This window comes from Phalangium opilio, unplaced genomic scaffold (assembly GCF_054372755.1).
Source record: "Phalangium opilio isolate 3A_F unplaced genomic scaffold, DU_Popi_V2 ptg000003l_1, whole genome shotgun sequence".
Classification (NCBI taxonomy): domain Eukaryota; kingdom Metazoa; phylum Arthropoda; class Arachnida; order Opiliones; family Phalangiidae; genus Phalangium; species Phalangium opilio.
In genome coordinates, this window is record NW_028324145.1 from 10,896,260 (window position 1) to 10,914,203 (window position 17,944).

General features: G+C 37.4%; 1 protein-coding gene across 12 annotated transcripts in view; it reads left to right on the forward strand.

Annotated features, from left to right (window-relative positions):
• Nucleotides 1–17,944, forward strand: part of LOC149717793 (uncharacterized) — a 97,791-nt gene that overhangs the window by 25,821 nt on the left and 54,026 nt on the right. For all 12 annotated transcript variants that reach the window (XM_089840717.1, XM_089840719.1, XM_089840721.1 and 9 more), the window contains exon 2: nt 3,221–3,264. The gene's annotated coding sequence lies outside the window, so the exon portion shown is untranslated. The remainder of the gene's footprint in view (nt 1–3,220; nt 3,265–17,944) is intronic.

Consider the following 17,944-nt stretch of genomic DNA (forward strand, 5'->3'; position numbering starts at 1 on the left):
TATTTTCGACGCTTTTTTTCATCTTGTTCTAAATACGCGAGCTTGGAATAGGTTCATTTCCCCATGGGTTTCAATCTTTATTTTGATCTTTCTAAGAGTGAGAATCCGTCCCACTTGTTAGCAGCGACAGATACAATTGTTTTAATTATATAATGAAATACAGTGTCGAAAAGTAATTGGATTTTTTTTTAAATTTAAGAATTACTTCAACATTTTGTTTTTGTTTTAATTTCTTAACAGCTTTATTTGAATCTATTTTGGTGTATATGAGCTTTCATAAGTTTATAAGGTATGTTCCATAAGTATGACACTTCCTATACTTTGAAATTCTAGAGACACAGCTCGAGCTAGTTCGAGAACGACAAGCGAGAATTGAAGTCCAACACTCTTGCAGGACTACCATCTTCCTATTTAGTCTGTACTAATCCTTTGACATGCAACGCCTCACCAGGCGTCGCTTTACCTCGAATCTATGACCTACCTCCCTCACTTCATGACAAGCTCCAGTTTGTAACCAGTGACAAACTTATGGAACATATCTTATGAACTTACGATATTACGCGCGTAGTGACTTTCAGTGTCGTATATAAGCAAACACTTTTAGGCCTATAATCTGTCTTCTGCTAGTTTTCCCGTCCTTTCTCTTTGGAACAAATAAGGGAGGGTATACGGGCCCGATACGTCCCATCCCGCTCTCTCTTTGAAGCGTGGATCGTATGTCGGGTGTTAATTCGATCAAACGCCTTTGAGCGCGTTTCCGTTCATTCGAAAGACGCGATTAGAAAGCTTCGACATATTCACTTCTCATAGATCCTTTCTACTCGTTTATGTGTTAGTGTAGGATAGATCAATGCCCGAGACACTTTGCTCTCTCTACACTCTAATAGCGTGAATAGATTGGCTTTCTTCAAATCAACCTCCTTATTCGACATTTTTGTGTAAACCAAGGATAGATTAAATTTTAGAAGTATGAATGGAGAACGGTTCGGTTAGTATTTAGCAGCCTGACTCATAGCCTAGCATAGAGCCCCTCCCTTCAACACGTAACGAAAATTTTAAATTATCTTATTGGCTCACTTAAGCTACGTTTTGATGACGTTGCTGACGGGACGGCGAAGAATACGTAATTCCTTTTTACCTCTGTCGCTATGACCCTCCCGAGTCCCGCCTCTTCTTTCATACCCCTTCGTCCCGTGGAAGGGGATCCGGAACTTTGACGCGCTTCCAGATTACTCTGTTCTCTATTCCTACTTCTAAAATTAAATCTATCCCTGGTTAAACCAAGAATTTATAGATTTAAAGAAGCGGGAATAAGTAACTGGCTCCCGTTCTATGCCTATAATTTTGTGGTTTAGTAAGAAATTACAGATTTTCTCGCATTTCTTACGTAGGTACTTTTTTGGTTCAAAACCAAGATAACTTGTATTTCGACTTTTTATTTGGCATTAAGTCAACTCTTCACCTGGTTGGTATAATATTATTTTATAGTTTAAATATGTATATTTCTTTGGAGGGGGAAAACCTTTCAAAAGCGTTAGGTTTTTAAATTATTAAATGCAAACTCGAGTTAGTTGTTGATATTTTGACTTTCGGCGCGATTTTCGTTTTCAATATATTGATGATTTTACTTTTATATTAGTGTTTCTCTCTCTCAAAATAATAGCGGTACATGAAAACGGGGGATTAATCAGTACCTTATACCGGCGTCACTCTTTAATAAATCAACTAGTTTACTCGAACTATACGAGTTTTAAAACCTTCAAACAACAAATAAGGGTTCCGCCAATGTATATATATATATACATCCGAATTGAAAATATACGGATATAACAAATCGGTTAACCATGCGCGGGGTTTCTAGCTTCCACCTTATAAACTTTTCCTCCTTATTTTACCAAAACTCTGAATTATTTAGTAGTTAAAGCTCCGTGTCCCCGATATTAATACCCTTTATATTAGAAAGATTATAAAGATTTTAAAACAACACTATATCGCCTTATACATCTACTAATAAACATCAAACTATAACAAACTTTTTTTTCTCTTTCATTTTACTAAGCGATACAAAAATATAAATATATATCTTGGTTTATATTGATTTATATACATCTTATATACAAAGGTATAGGACTACTATAAAATTATCTAATTATTAGTTGTATAACGGTATAATAAACTAGTCTATTATAGTTTTTATTATATAACAATTATAGAACGTAAGGAAGATTCTACCAGTGTTAGGGTTTCATTCTCACTTTAAAAACCTGTTATGATTAATATAAAAAGGGAATTAATCCATATATTTTAAATCTGGAATAATCTATATTTCCATGTTATTTTCTTTAATATAGAAAGAAAAAAAATCTCCGCCTTATTTTTTTCTTTCTTTGGTTTTTTTCTTTTTAAAAGGAGGAGTTTGTGATTTTAAATAATTAATTCAACAAAATCTCGCGTGTTCGATTTCGCGCGCTGTACGTCGTGCATTGCAAAACGAAAAAAAAAAAAGAAAAAAATTGGGAAAACAGAAAAAGGGGGATGATATCCGAGTCCCATTATCAATAGATGCGACGTAAATAATTTGTCAGTCATAGTTTTCTAAGGTTAGAAAGTTATAAGGGAATAAACACACACACACTGAGCACAGGGAAAGGTTTTTGTCTTTTTTTCTCTGTGTGTCTCCCCTAACTCCCCAACTCCCGGCGCTTGTTTTATAATTTAAAAATCTAAGGGAGCATCGTGAGGCCACGAAGTTCCACTGAAATTCCTATGGGATGGTTAGAAAAGTTTTGTCCTAACTGACTGTCTCCGTGTCCGCGCTACCTTCATTTCAAATGTTCTCTTGTATTTTTCAAGAGACTCCGGCGAAAGCTGTCGTCTTTCTATCGAGAATTATTTTACCCCAGACACACTCTTACTGTAATTTGGCGGTTTTTCTGTCTAGATTTGATTTACTGAATAATTTTTTTGTTGAAATATTTCTTTTGTTTATGTTGGAAAAACATTTATTGAAATATTTCTTGCACGGAGGGAAAGCCAACATACAGGCTGAAATTAAACCGTGTATTTTCTATTTTCCCCTGTAGAAATGTTTCACTTGCAAGACAGATGTGTTCAGGGTTAAGCAAACATTTAGGCTTAAAACATAAAAATCTTGTTTTTTATTATTATTATTATTATTATTTGTTTCTTAACACTGTCTTTTATTTCATTTCATTTATAGATTTAATCAATTTGACGTGGTGAATCAGAATTGCATCAAAAATGGTAAGTTTATTTACTTTTTTTACCAACTTTTCATTTAATAAAAAAAAAGTATATGGTAGGTAGTAAGCCTTGGCAGTATATTATAACCAATGGCAAAACATTATAGACCTAAAACCTTGGGACGTAACCCTTATAGTTTTAGCTGGTATCTTTAGGATTGCAGCGAAACAAGCACGATCCTTTCTAAATATACTTATTTTTTTTACTCTCTATCGTTTGGTTCTGTGGGAACACACTCCTATATTGGGTGGTTGCGTATATAGATTAGCGGATTGAACTCTGACCTACGAAGGCCGAAGTTAATGCGCCGCGTTCTATCTTTTTTTCCCCCGCCCTTTGTAGCTCGCGCTTTTGGGCCCGCAGGAAGGGATAAGATAAAAGTTTTAAAAAGCTCGTGCCTCGATTGGGCCCGCGTGGTTTAAAAGCCGTTTTCTTTCCGGCATTGTTTAGGACCATAGTAAACCTTACGGATGATGCTGAAGCGCTATAGGAAAAGGCGGGAAAAAGGGGTTCCTGGATAGGTATTTTCAGTCCGTGCCGGGTTAAACCTTCTCCTTTTTGGTTTCCTTAGACCTTTTTAACGCTATTTCCGTACCAGCCTTTGTACGTTTTACGATACTAACATTAGGCAAAGCGGGGCGCTTTATTTCGTGGAAATGGTCTAGATCTCGTGCACCAATCCAGGAGGTTGAAATCCCTTCTCCCTAGATATACTTTTTACCTGGCGCGGTTGCGTTGCCTCGTAATTTCCGTAGAACGGCACGCGCTATAAAATTTGTTTCCGCACGAAGTTGGGCGGCCGCCCTACCTACCTTACCTTACCTTTGCGAGGTAACCGCGTCTCCTCCCCTTTCTTTGCCCTCCCTGTTACGTTATAGACTGGATGGCCAACTCCGTATAGACATTTCTCATTCGGCTTTTTACGGAAATTGCCAAACACGAACGGCAAGCGGTGTTTTTTTTTTATTCGTATATATTTCTACGCTATTCTTTCCGCTGTGGATCTCGTTTTGAATCGAGAAACGAAGGTAAAATAGCCCAGAAAAGGATACTAATATGGCTCTGCCTTGATAAATGTTTAATATATACTTCTCTATACTATATTTCGGCTCTTCCCCCCCCTCTTGTAGATATATCTCCTACAGCGTAATCCTATTGTAATCGGCCTTTAAACGATTGGGAGAAAACGTATGGTTAGAGCTTTTTGCCCCCCTTTTTTTCCTTTTGGAATATGTTACGTATATAAAAGGCATGATTTATTTATACTGTTTATGGGAAAATATTTTACGTTTGGTATAACATACACATTGCGAAGCTTTTAGTTTCGGACGCTTTTATCAGTCTTAATTAAATATATTGAGTAACCTTTAGATATGTATTAGCAAAGGGATTAAGGGGTTAAGTCCGTTTCCATATAAATATATGAAAGAACTTCTATATCTATAGCTCCAAATATGATATAACCTTCCTTTGCTCAGATATGAGAAACACGTTCATTTCATTCACGTTGAAAGGTCATCTTATCCATAACGAAAACAATTCATTTTCACTTGAATCGTTATAGTTTCCTCGAAAAACTTTATAGAATTTCTAAGAAATTCAGAATAACGCCGTATTTTTCTAATTTTGTAAAAAAATACTAATTCTTCATCCTTCATCGTAAGCTTTTCACTTCCAAAAAAGCCTTAGAAAATTACATATTGAAATAGAAGTATCGCTACCAATAAATATGGAGTTATTAGACTATACCTCGATTATTCATAGCGAAACCTAGACGAGTATAATTTGACGACTATATCACGCTTCAGAAAGGGGTTTTCAAAATATAAACAACAGTGCACTATGGCGTGTTGGGTATATTGGGAATATAGAGTAGTATATGTTTAGGGACGATGGTTAGACCATGCAGGGGGATATAAAAGAACATAAATTGGGCGCGAGTTCACGTCGGAACAGGACGTTCGATGATTAGCCGTCGCGACCACGGCGACACGAAATTAGCATGTGAGGCTGCAGCCGCCGAACTCGCCTCTCTCTCCGGACCCCGAGAGTGCATGGGAGAAGGAGTTGAAGCCGGGGCCGAAGTTAGGGCCGAACGGCGACGGCATCGATAAAAATGTCTCCGTTGGCCCTAGCTAGGCCCTAGCTGCTTAGGCATCAGTAAAAATAGGCTTACGTGCCCCGTTTGGCAATTACTAGAAGCGTGGACTCCCCTCCATGCAGTTTCCTACAGAAAGACCCGCGACTAGAATGCTAAAGAGATTCAATACTCTTTTTTTCCCCTATCGCCTTCTTCTTCTTCTCTTTACTCTTTAGCGCTTTCTCTAGGGGTCAAACACTTTCTTGAATACCGCGCGTGCGTTGACGGAGTTGAGTTTGCTAAATATTTGAATCTTAAATAGGCCTAACTCATATTGTTCTAAAAGGTTCAAAATATCTCCGGAATCGTATGTGACGCGTAAATGCGTAAATTGTCCAACCCCTCTATTTTCTTCATCACACCTGCTTCGTTTTGGATAAGGCAACGCCAAATAGGTTCCCTGAAAATTGTTAGGAGGGTGAGAAGATATCAAACATGGTAGACTAGAAAAAAAGATAATAACAATATCGATACTGAATGGTTCTAAACTTTCCTAAATTTAGATAATTTTGTTTTCAATTAAATTCCGATAAGTATGAATGTATAACCTATTCATCGATAAACAACTTTCTACTACTACTATTACTATTATTGGGTTAATTTAGTTTAGTTAACTTATAGTTAACTCATGAAGGGGGTCGCTAGTTTACAATGGCGTACCTAATGGCGCCTTATACCTATTATTGTGTTTATTTAGTTAACTTAAGAATTAAACAACTTGGGAAATTTAATTTACCATAAGAAAACCATTAATAAAACTGTTATTTTGGAAAGGTTTTTTAACCTCATGAAAGGTCACTGCCACTAAATGCTCAGAAACATTTTTGTGTTTACTCAGTACCGTCATTTACAAGCGTTCATCTTTTTTTGTAACCTTATTAATATATAAATTTTAGCAAATAAACAAACACCCAACGCTTTTTTCCGTTTAAGGAGCCTTAAATAGTCGAAACACACGAACAAGGAGACACATAGTTAAGGAATTCGAAACATCATTCGCCGCAATTGTCAAACGAGCGTCTATTAAACGCTGTGTAAATAAATACAACACAAAATTGGCGACTTACTTCCTATAGTTTTACCATAAGTTCATAAGATATGTTCCACAAGTTTGTCACTGGTTACAATCTGGAACTTAAGTAAGGTAGGTCATAGATTCTATAGTAAAGCGATGCCTGGTGAGGCGCTGTCAAAGGCTTAGTACATACTAAATAGGAAGATGGAAGTCCTAGCTGCAAAATTAACCGAGTGTCGGACATCAATTCTCGCTGTAAGTCTCCAGCATTACGAAGTATAGAACGTGTCATACTTATGGGTGGAACATATCTTTTAAACTTATGGTTTTACCTTATAGAAGCGCTTTGGGTTAAAGCCAATGTTAGGTGAACATTCAGCCAACCTTTTAACCTATTAATATTGAATAAAATGCAAGTTCTTGATCATAAACTCAATGTTATCGTTGAGAAGAAAATGATGTTCATATACGAAGACCCTTTCGTGATCATGCATGGTCGTACACTCAAAGTTTACTCTATATACACGCATCAGCGCCCTTCCTAAATGGCTCTTCTATGAGTGTCAGAAGTAATTTAAACTAAAACTATCATCAAGCTTCCATTGTTTTAAGTAACCAACATTATTTGGTACCAATGGAACGTTTTATAACTTTAGGCTAAAACTATATTATACTTCGCCAGTAAAACCATGTAAAAATGAATAATAGAAAAACGTGTATGTTGGTTTATGATTGAGCGCGTCGCGGACCCCAATGTTTGTCCAAGAAATGCTGAAGGAACGTTAAGGTTTTTTTCCTTCAGTTGAAACCAGCCTATAACGAGCTTACGTCAAACCTTTAATTATCTCGACAACTCGTCATCGCTCGTCATACATTACACGAGATTTTAAAAATAGGCGTAGGTTGTGTAGACTTGTTTTTAAAATGTAAACTCACTTAAAATTTTAAAAACTCAAATAATGACGCCAAAATGTACCATACACGATCTACTGTTTAAATATGGTACTTTAATTGTTTTGCTAGAATTTTAAATGAAGCGTTGACTCATTGGCGAGACTTGGCGAGGAACATTTTTTTTTTATTATTTTAATTCATTGTCTGAGTTTGGATTTAATCGGGGCTTATTATCTTCTGAAGTCCGTAACTCGATGTTAGTAAAATATTATTAGTTTTTCTTTGACATATTGTGTATGTATTTCGTATAATTCTAGCGAATGAATGACTAACTTTTAGTTATGGGTTTCAGCTGTTAAATTTATTATTTGGTTTTGAAGTAAGGATTTGTCTGTTTCGTTATTCAACCCTTAATGACTCTATTTTAAAATCGAACGCGTGCAGAGTTTTCAATATTGAATGTTTTAACTTTTGAAATTAAGAGTTGAAAATGCATGGAGTTTTAGAAGTGTTTTATATTAACGTGTATGTTTGATAACTATCGCATTAATTTTAACTATATTTAACACGCCTTTATCGAAGTAGTTTCGTCCGAAGTTAGGGTAGGTGTAAAATTTATTTAGTAGGAAATTCTGCATATTATTTACCGAATTATTTTGGTCTAATAAAAGTAGGCTTTATGGTCAGATATTTATTGATAACTTTTATTTAATATAATTATATTATTCCTCCATGTTAGAAGCATGTTATTATACACATATATATTAAAATCTTTATAATTGACATCCAAAAACTTTAATACTTAATGTTATAGGCGTTATTTAATTTTAGAAAGGGTAAAACTATAGCTATATATAGACTTTGCCGATTAAATAAAAGTTCTTTAATTATTTTAGTTCTCTAATTAAATATAGGTCGCTTTTCACGATTGCACGTTTACCGTAATTATGACCTTAGTTTCCAACTTACGTTAGTATTGTTAATTAGAAAAGCCTTATCGCGTGAGAAGGCTATTTTTAAAACCTGCATGCATGTTTTGACTAAAGTTTAAAACTTTCAAGGAGAATCTTAATGTTAGGAAACTCCCGTATAAGTGTCGCGATACACTGGTTGGCATAATAATTTTACTTATTATTTAAAAAAATACCATTAAAATAATGTTATTGTTAAAATAATTAAGGTTTTAAACTAATTTTGAGCAATAATATATTGCCCTAAACGGCCTCGAATAATCTTACTAAGATCCAGACGGTCTTTCCCGTCTTTGAGTCACGGCACTCTCCGTACTCTTTCCTGGGATGATTTCATCCTTAGATCTCGGCGTGTTCTTCTCCGCTACACGCTAAATTGCCGATGATCCTAGCTAGCATGTTCTTTATAGTTCTTTTACCAAAAGATTTTTTGTCTCTCCCTCTTTTTTTATTGCTTGGGCTTTCTCTCTCTCTCCTCCTCTTCCTCATCCCCATCCTTATCCCGATCTCGGTTCTCTCTTTTTTTTTATCCATGGATATGGGAGGATGAAGGAGGAAGAGGACCTTCGCCTTTCGTGGATCGTTTCGATTCTATTGAAGTCAGAATTCCACTCCAACCTCAGAATACAATAGGAGCGCGATATGATTGCGTTTTCAACGGAATCAAGGTCGATCCCTTATTCCATAGGTACGAATGCGCTTAAATACAAGGCGTATATACGTTTACCATTAATACTATACTTAACTCTTGATCACGTGATCAAAGTCCGTGACTGATAATTGTCAAATCGCAATATTAAATATTAGACCTTTGTTTTAATGGCAACTCATAAAATAACGCCTTTCACTATGAACTCCATTGAAAGGAAAGGGTTAATCATTAATTTAGAGAAGTTAGAAAACAATGAATGGAAGAAAAGAAATTATTTCGTGATTATTTTAATTCAATATCCATGGGAATACTGAATTTATTCTTAATATTTTAACTGTATCGCATTCATAGGCTGAAAATTATTTCCCATTCTCCGATAAAGCCTCGAAATGAGTGAAGAAATCAATGAGGAAGAAACGTTACTTTTTTTTTCTACTTCCTCATCTCTCGCCACTTCACCAATTGCTGTCGTAAAGACCTTTTCTCTTCTCTCTTGGTGGTGGGCTTATGTCATCGTTTTAGGAATAATAAAAAAAAATTAATGCGGGAGAGAGGGCGCGGAAAACTTCGCGGTTTATCTGGGGTTTACTCTTTTTCATTTGGGTCCTTCACGAACCGCACCTTTTACGTCAACCGACGTTACAAGCAAGCGCTGCAGCTATCGTGGTTTATAGATAGGGCCGTATTGGCCAACGTCTAGGCCTAATCCTTAGTGATGAAGATATATAATACAGGAAGAGGCTTTGAAGTAAGATCTATTTCTGGAAAACCGCGGATACTTAATCTATAGCTAATCATTTAGTATCGAGTATAAGGGTTAATTTCACGCTTACTCGATGATTGGGCTATTGAATTTTTAATAGATGACATACAGGATCCTTCCTTATACAGGAAGCTATCTATGGGCAGTTTATGATAAAATGATTATATTTGCGATGCAAGTAAATTCATTACTAAAATTACTTCGTGGAACTTTGACTTCTTCATTGTCGATTTCTCTAACGAAATTAGTGCTATTTGACTTATGAATTTTAAATATTAATTAGACGGAATGATACGTAACTAATTAATTAATTAGTTACGAAATTATAGTTGAAAGAATTATCCATTAACCGTAATTATTTAATTTCCATTAATTATTAAATATTAATCGCGCTAATGCGCTTCCCATATATTTTTGAATTTCCTAAGATATAGGTACTACTTACAAAACATTATACAACCCCCGATCTAATTACCTTTATAATAATATTCATTAACCCTCCCTCATCTTTAAACAAAGAAAAGTTGAATATTTCGCAGTCATCTCATTATAAAAATGCCCCTTGATAAACCCCATTCAACTTAGTGAAATCCGCGTAGGCCCCTCCTCCCTTACTCTCCCCTACCTTCTTCAGCTCATTCCCAAGTTTTTAAAATGTAAATTAGCCACATCAAACCTTACTTACCCTTTAGGTTCGAACCCCACCCCCTTTAACATATTTTTAATAACCACTGCACCGTAACGGCAACGCGTTTCGTATGGTGTGGCGGGGTTTTTTCTTCTACTCCTTCACACGCTGCGACCTAAGGTACACCCAACTGGAAAAGAAAGTAAAAACATATAGTGGTAAAAAAAAATATTCCTGACATTTTTTTTTTTTTTTTCATCTTCCTTCTTGCTTCTTTCCGGGGCGATTTGGACTTTCGCTTCTGGTCCCACATCACCTATTTGGAGTCATTTCCCTTCCTCGATAGTTCCTCTTTTTTTTAAACCCCTGCTATCCTTTTTTTTTCGCTCCTTTTTTAATTCGAGTTCATCTTCTAGGATGGGAAGTAAAAGGTTCTAGCTCTTTTTACGTTTTTTTTTCCTCATCCTCCGAGCCTGCAGCAGCCCAGACTCCCAACCCTATCTTTAACTCTAGCCTCTAGGAGCCCTCTGCCTCTTTATTTCTCTCTCTCCTCTCTCTCTCTCTCTCTACGCCCTTCGCTTAGGAGACTTGAATCGCCAACTCGGTTTTGTAGCTGGGGGTAGCTTCTAATCCGCGCACTAATGATGTGATGCTTCTAATCCCGAGGCTCTCTTTGATCGTATACCCCCTTCATCCCCATCCTCCTTCTTTTTCCTCTCTCTCTCTCTCCAGCTCTATCTTGCCTCTTCCTTCTCCGATCTTCTTTTCTCCGTCTTATTTCCTAGCTTCCTTTTCACCCGCTTCTTGGTAACCTACAGTTCATTGGGTCCTACTGTGGACGCGAGAAGACCGTTCGGTCGTATGAAGTTTTGTTCATACCATGACTATATCCATTTTTAATTTGTTTTCAAGTTGGATTCCTCCTGTTGGGTTTTGATTTTGTAATCTTTGCGCTATAGTCACTGTAATGAAGGGAATTCTGATAAAATAGAGAGAGAGGGAGATCTGCAGGGTATTACGGAACACTGAATCCCCTTGCTATACCAAGGGTAGCTTGGGTTTTATTCTGACGTAAGGAAAAAATTGGTTTTTTGGGTTTTTAATTTATGCACTTATCTTTCCGCCAACTAAATTTAGTTAAAACCAAAAATTAAATGGCTTCAAGTATGTTTGTTTTCTTGTAACTTAAACGAGTAGAAGCCCTACCAAAAATATGCTTCAGTATTAATATTATTTTAGTACGTTTAAATGTTTAAATGAATTTTGTTAAGCTCTTTGAAGTTCATTCCCTTTGAAATATTTTCTTTGATATATGTATTTATGTAATTGGCGATTTAAATGCAGACGTGATTATACGCAATTAATAAATTTATAAACGTCTGGGTCAGGGATTTCAAAGGCTGCCTAGTTTTTAATTTAATTATTAAGGGACTAATTTCCGACTTAGTTCTTAAAATATCATTATCATAGGAACGAGTCTTTAAATGCAGGGATTCAAATTGTGGGCTTTCCCTCAATTCTTTTTGAGGTTGAGAAGACCAACGTATAGATTCTTCCGATATTCTTTCGCGCATGAACGTGTAAACAGAATTGAAGGCAATACTTGATGAAATGAATGTGAGAAACATAGTTAAGTAAGATTAAATTGGGCCCTATTTACAACGATTTTTTAAGGGCGAGGTTAAGTTATGTGTAAGTAACCAATCTGTAATTGGTTTAACGATACAGTAGAAAACCTTTGCTATCCTCAGAATACTATCAAAGTCGAGTGTGGGAAAACTATATAGTCGCCCTGCCTTTTCATACTACAACTGCTACTACCCTTGATATAATTCTCACTGGTAACATATAGTGTTTCCCGTAAAGGTATTATATTTCCAGATAGATATTTGACAGGTATAAGGCAATAAGCCCCGAGATAACAATACCGCACATCCAATACGCTCTCAATATTCTGAATTTTTAATTTCATTACGGGCCGAGTAGATATTGTGAGGTTTGGCTTATAATCCTTCCTTCCCTACCCCAATCCCCATTTCCTCTGCCGATAGGCGACCGATGCAATAGAAGAGCATAGGGAGTTTTCTAGTTTGAAGTATAGACATTCTGTATACTGTGGTATACTGGAACTCTGGCTTGCCAAGTCTTTCTCCAAAAGCAGGAGCTATTCGCCACGCAACGTTGGACCGCTAGAAGGGAGGAAAATACGGGGAAAATACTCACGCCAGAGCCGAAGATGGACCAGTTTATCCCATTGAACGCGCACGAAGCTGGAGAAGCCTACATTTTGTAAATCCTCTTCTACCAATTTTCATCCTTTCCCCACACTTTACTTTGTTGACTGATTTAAGTCGAATGAGGGACTGCAGGAGAGAAGCGAAGTTAGGGACCTAAAAAGAACCAAAAAAGGAGGAGGGAAGGAGGGTGAGTGGGCGAGAGGTGGCTGGTGGTACAGTGGTGGGCGAAGAGAGAGAGAGGGGCTTCATTTCCGCGTGCAGATGCTTCATATCTACGAAGGCGGTTCTCACACCCCAAGGCCTCGCTTACCCCTTACTCTCTCTCTCTCCTCACTCCCTGTACGGACAAGTATTCCATCCCCACACTGCAAAACATGAAAGGAGGCCGAAGAGCTGTAGGGAGAAAAATCCCCCCACCCAAAAAGGGGCGGAAGTAAAGCGAGTCAAAGCTAGTGCCTGGTTGTCGGCAACACTGCTGCGTCTCAAGTTAGATATTCCTTTTGGGTTAAAGGTTGCCTTTATGATAAGAGTAGGGTTTTTAAACGGAGGGAATGAAGGAAGGGCCGCTTTCTATTTAGCGTAGACTCGGTTTGGGACCAAGTATCCGCGAGAGAAAAGAGTAAAAGCGAGAGCCAAAGGGGAACTACGGCCAGGCCTTGTTTACATCTATAACTCCAACGCCTCACCCTAACCTCTTTCCTGGTCTCTAGTACACGCTACTCAATGGGTTTTTATTAGTTTTTGCCAATAACAAGAGGAGTAAAAGAAGGAGAGAGAGAGAAAAAAAATATTTCGTAAACAGGCTGGAGGAAACGGCTATGAGAGCTTTTTTATTTATTTTTTTCTTGCCTCTTGAAAAACATCCTCGCATGCATACCTGGACTCACTAGACTTATCTTTCCGATATACCCATAATATTTCTATATGGAAAATATTATACCCAAGATATAAAAAGGGTTGAATTTTATTTTAAATGCTCTTTTCTGGTTGGAGCGTACCTTGCTATGGTTGGAACTAGACGTCTTGTTGTTGTAGGTTTTTTTTAAGAAAAATCTAAATATTTTTAACAGCCTATCTTGACCCTCCTCTTTTTCACATTCCAAGTTTAATATCTTTTAGCTAGAGAGATATAGGTCGACGTCTATGAAGCAGATATTTGGTTCATTAAATTCTCCTCCTTCATTAAGAGAAAAAGAATTGTTAAAAAAATTTAAAATTTCATCTTGATATTGGTAAGGAATATCCTTCAAGTTTCGTTGCTCTTATGACAACCCATGGGTTTTAAGTTCAATTCGACACTGGGGGACACTTTTTCCTTGTATTAAAAGAACGGAGAATATGTTATCCTAAACATACATACGGAGAGAAACACAAAATGGGTCAAGTTTTAGCATTTTTACGTCATCATAAAGAACACCGTAACATTATACGAGGATTGTTTTGGTTTCTACTTTGTACGGTGTAGGTTGTTTTCCCCTAGATGAAATGGTCTAGGCGGATCATTTAGTACGTCTTCCTCATTTCGGTAAAAGCGAACGCGTCTCGGTTCTCTTCTCTTCTCTTCTCTCGGCAGCAGTCCCCAAAATTAAAACCACCGCGGTCCGGATCGATATAGGGGGCGCAGAGGGCTATAGGGCCAGCCCGCTTATCGTGGAAGCTCAACCCGTGCTCGGCTTTTAACGAGCTGCTTTCCGGCTATACTCTCTCTCTCTCTCTCTCTCTCTCTCTCTCTCTCTCTCTCTCTCTCTCTCTCTCTCTCTCTCTCTCTCTCTCTCTCCTCTCTCTCTCACTCTCTTCCTCTGGCCGCTGCTGCATCCCGTAGCGCTCGAACCATCTCTAACTCTCACACCGATTCCACAACTCTGTTCTTAGAGACTTTGAACTGAACTCAGTGTATTCCGTGGACCCCATGAGAAAGACGAGAGTAATTAATGCGTTCCCATCTCGACTGTCAACCTATTTAGAAGAAATTCCTTATCGTTTTCTTTTCTATTTATAAAGGGATGGAATGCGTGCCGTGATTAGATTATTAAATTAAGTTTAATTTGAATTAAGAAATTGTCGGGTACATTAACCGCCGCGCATTTTCAAGCTCCCCAATTTAATTGACTATAACTAGTTTCATTAATTAGTAGTGAGTATTATAATTTTTACATCAATATTTAATGTAGTTAAATGGTGAAATTATGATAAATAGTTTATTAATTAATTAGGAAATAGTTAAGAATAGTTTAAGGAAATACTGTAAAAGTGTTCCATACGCTTTGCACTACAGTACCGCAAATAAGCCACCTACCAGGGGCCACGAAGTTATTTACAACTTAACTCATAAGTCTTAGTTTATTTATCAATTAATTTTAAATTAATAAATTTATAATATGACTAATTATTTGCAGTTTAATACTAATTACGAAACAATTGATTGATCATAATTATCGTAGTTTAAAAAAATTAACGATATTACATCTATCTCTTCTTTTTTCCTTTGGCTTGATAACGGGAGAATTTATTAAAAATACGGAAAGGTTGCTGGTTTCTGGTAAGACCTAGATTTGCAGTTTCCTCTTTATCTTACTCCCAGAAGGTCTGCCGCTCCGTGTAAGAGGTTGAAGGAAGGAGAATATGGGCTAGGGAAAAGGGAGGGCAAGCATCACGACGCTAGAAGGCCCTGGGTAGAAGAGGTTGCGAAGAAAATCGCTCTGGGGCAGTGGGGACGGAAAAATGTGGGAGTCCCGAATTCCCTCCTATTGCTCGAAAGGAAGAGTCGAGACCCAGCAAGCCAGCCAGGCGGGGGGGAGTAAGGGGCACAATGAGGCCTGTCACGGACAGCGGCTTTGAGTCACGCCGTCCGTGTCAGTAGAAGGTGGAGGAGTATAGAGAAAAGTGCGCCAAAGAGAGAAGAGGAGCCCTGGGTGTACACTGGACTCGCAACGGGGTGGCGCGCGACCTAGGGAACAGTCCGAAGGGAGTAAGGTTTAGCGAGGTGGACCAGCCAGTTTGCGCACCCAAATAACTACCACCAAGCCTGGATTTATATTAATTATAACACGAATATTGCGCTGAGTATAAGTAGTTACGTAAAATGAATATATCTATACGCCATTTAACCAATATTATGCTTAAAATTAAATTTATTCATAGCTTCAGAGAGAGAAAACACTACAGGGATGGCGTGAATTTCTCAATCTTTTAAGAAGGATGTTCGTTGGTGGTGCGGGGAAAAATAGGCTTCTCGTCAAAAATGAGTTTAATATCAGGGTTGTGTATGAAGCTATCTCTCACCCCCTTTTTGGAAGTCTTTAATTTTGGGGAAAACCTCCGTATTATCTTACGGACCGTCCTCCCTCCACCCACTCCCAACACCAACCACCCTTTTTTAATTACGATTCGTTTTATGACGTTTCTGACGAAGTCTCGGGACACTCTTAGGGCTCGTTTTCATAGGCGCGAGTTGCGTGAAAATTTCGAGCGAAAGCGGAAACGTTAAAAAAAAATACGTTACTGCGCGTATTCAAGCTCGTGAAGCGTGAGCGTTTTCGAATTTTCTAGCTTCTATGAAAACGAGCCTTTAGAGCTCTGAGAGAGAAAGGGGACTAAGATAGAATAATTATATTGTTTTAGTTGCCACGGAAAATAACGTTACACTATATGTTCTTTAACGGCATATAGAGTTATTTTCTTTCTTTATGAAAACTGATGGAGAAAATGATAAGTTTATTAATTTACATTGCAGCAGACGACACTTTTGCGCTTTGACTTATATCTTATGGAGTTGTGTGTCGCTGTGATTTTTAGCAGCGACTTTAGTGATGAGTTCGTTCATGAATTTAGTCATATTAACCCTTTAATATTGAACACTTGTTCCTAAATTTTATTACACTCTAGTTTCATTGAAAAACATTTGTTGAAAATGAAGAAATCTAGAATATTTCAAATGCGAACCTAAATTAAAAACTATAATTAACTATTTTAATGGAAAAAATATTTTAATCTTAAATTTTTCATTGTGTATCGCAGTTCATATGGCCTAATCCATAGTCACGAAACTTCCTGAAACTTTAGAAGTTAATCGGCATACAGTTTATCTCTTATCATAGCCATATGATCCATCCATAGTTAAGGTCTCCATCCCCAATTTTATTCCTTTATTGTAACGAGAGCTTTAAAAAAACCATCTCGCTTCCAGTAAACTATATAGCCACTTCCGTTTGTTTGATATTTTTCCTATTCCCCTATGGTCCCCCTCCCCCTATCCAAGTTTCTCCCTAAATCTTTATTTTCCTCTAGCATCACTGTATCAAAAATATTCTTTCCTTCCGTAGCTGGTCATATACTTTAAGTATAAAGAAATTCAAACCCGTGATGCGAGGCTAGCGTGCGTGGCGTCTTGAAAAATATTTAAAACTCGAGCAACCGGAGAATAAGCAGCTAGCTTGGGTCCCAATCGTCGCCTTTATTATCAACAGCTCCCCTATACTCTATCCCTCCCCATTGCTTTTCGCAACTCAGAACCTCTCAGGGTCTTCAGAATTTGAAATTTTTGGGGGTTTGTAGGGCCAGGAAAACGCGGAGGAGGTTGGACGAAGGATTCTAGTCCCTAAATCATACATAATGCATGCATGCCGACAATGACATCAAACTTCATTAAGCCTCGGCGACGAGTCGGGCCCGGCATCTTCTCTTTCCTTTCTATAGCCCACTCTTTTCTGGAGAGCCCACACACACACACACACATACACATACACACACGGCTCTGCCTTCTCCAATCCAAGAAATCTGAAGTAATTTTAGAACTCTAGGGATCCTTCCCAGCATTTTCTACCCAACTGCTCTTAAACCCAACCCCTTTTATACCAGCAACTTCTATTCCAACTAAAGATATATAATATAGACATGAATTTCTTTTAACTATCACTTGAATTTTAAAACTCAAATTTACTTATTACGTCATAAAAGCAATATTTAACCATTCTTAAACATTGAACCCCGAAATTGAAAAAGAAATCTGCGGGCCGAATTACCTAATCCTGGGCCTTGTTGGCTAAGGCAACGGGACTTATACAAGCTGCTATTGGGTATTCGTGTGAAGTTTGAATGAATTCATATTTGGTATAGGTTTAGAGTCTGAGACGTTTTCGACCTCCTCATGCCTCACACCATGGTCATTGCGACGAACATCAGAATGGACCGACGACGATACATACACAGATTTCGAATAGATAAAGTGTATACTATATAACGTGAGTGGGTTGTTTCGGTCTGAGGCCATGATGATATGGAATATATATATGTATATATATATATAGCTACATCTGAATTTGTTTCAAAATATTTTATGGTTAGTTATGGACCGTGGTGTAATCGAAAACTGTAGATCTAT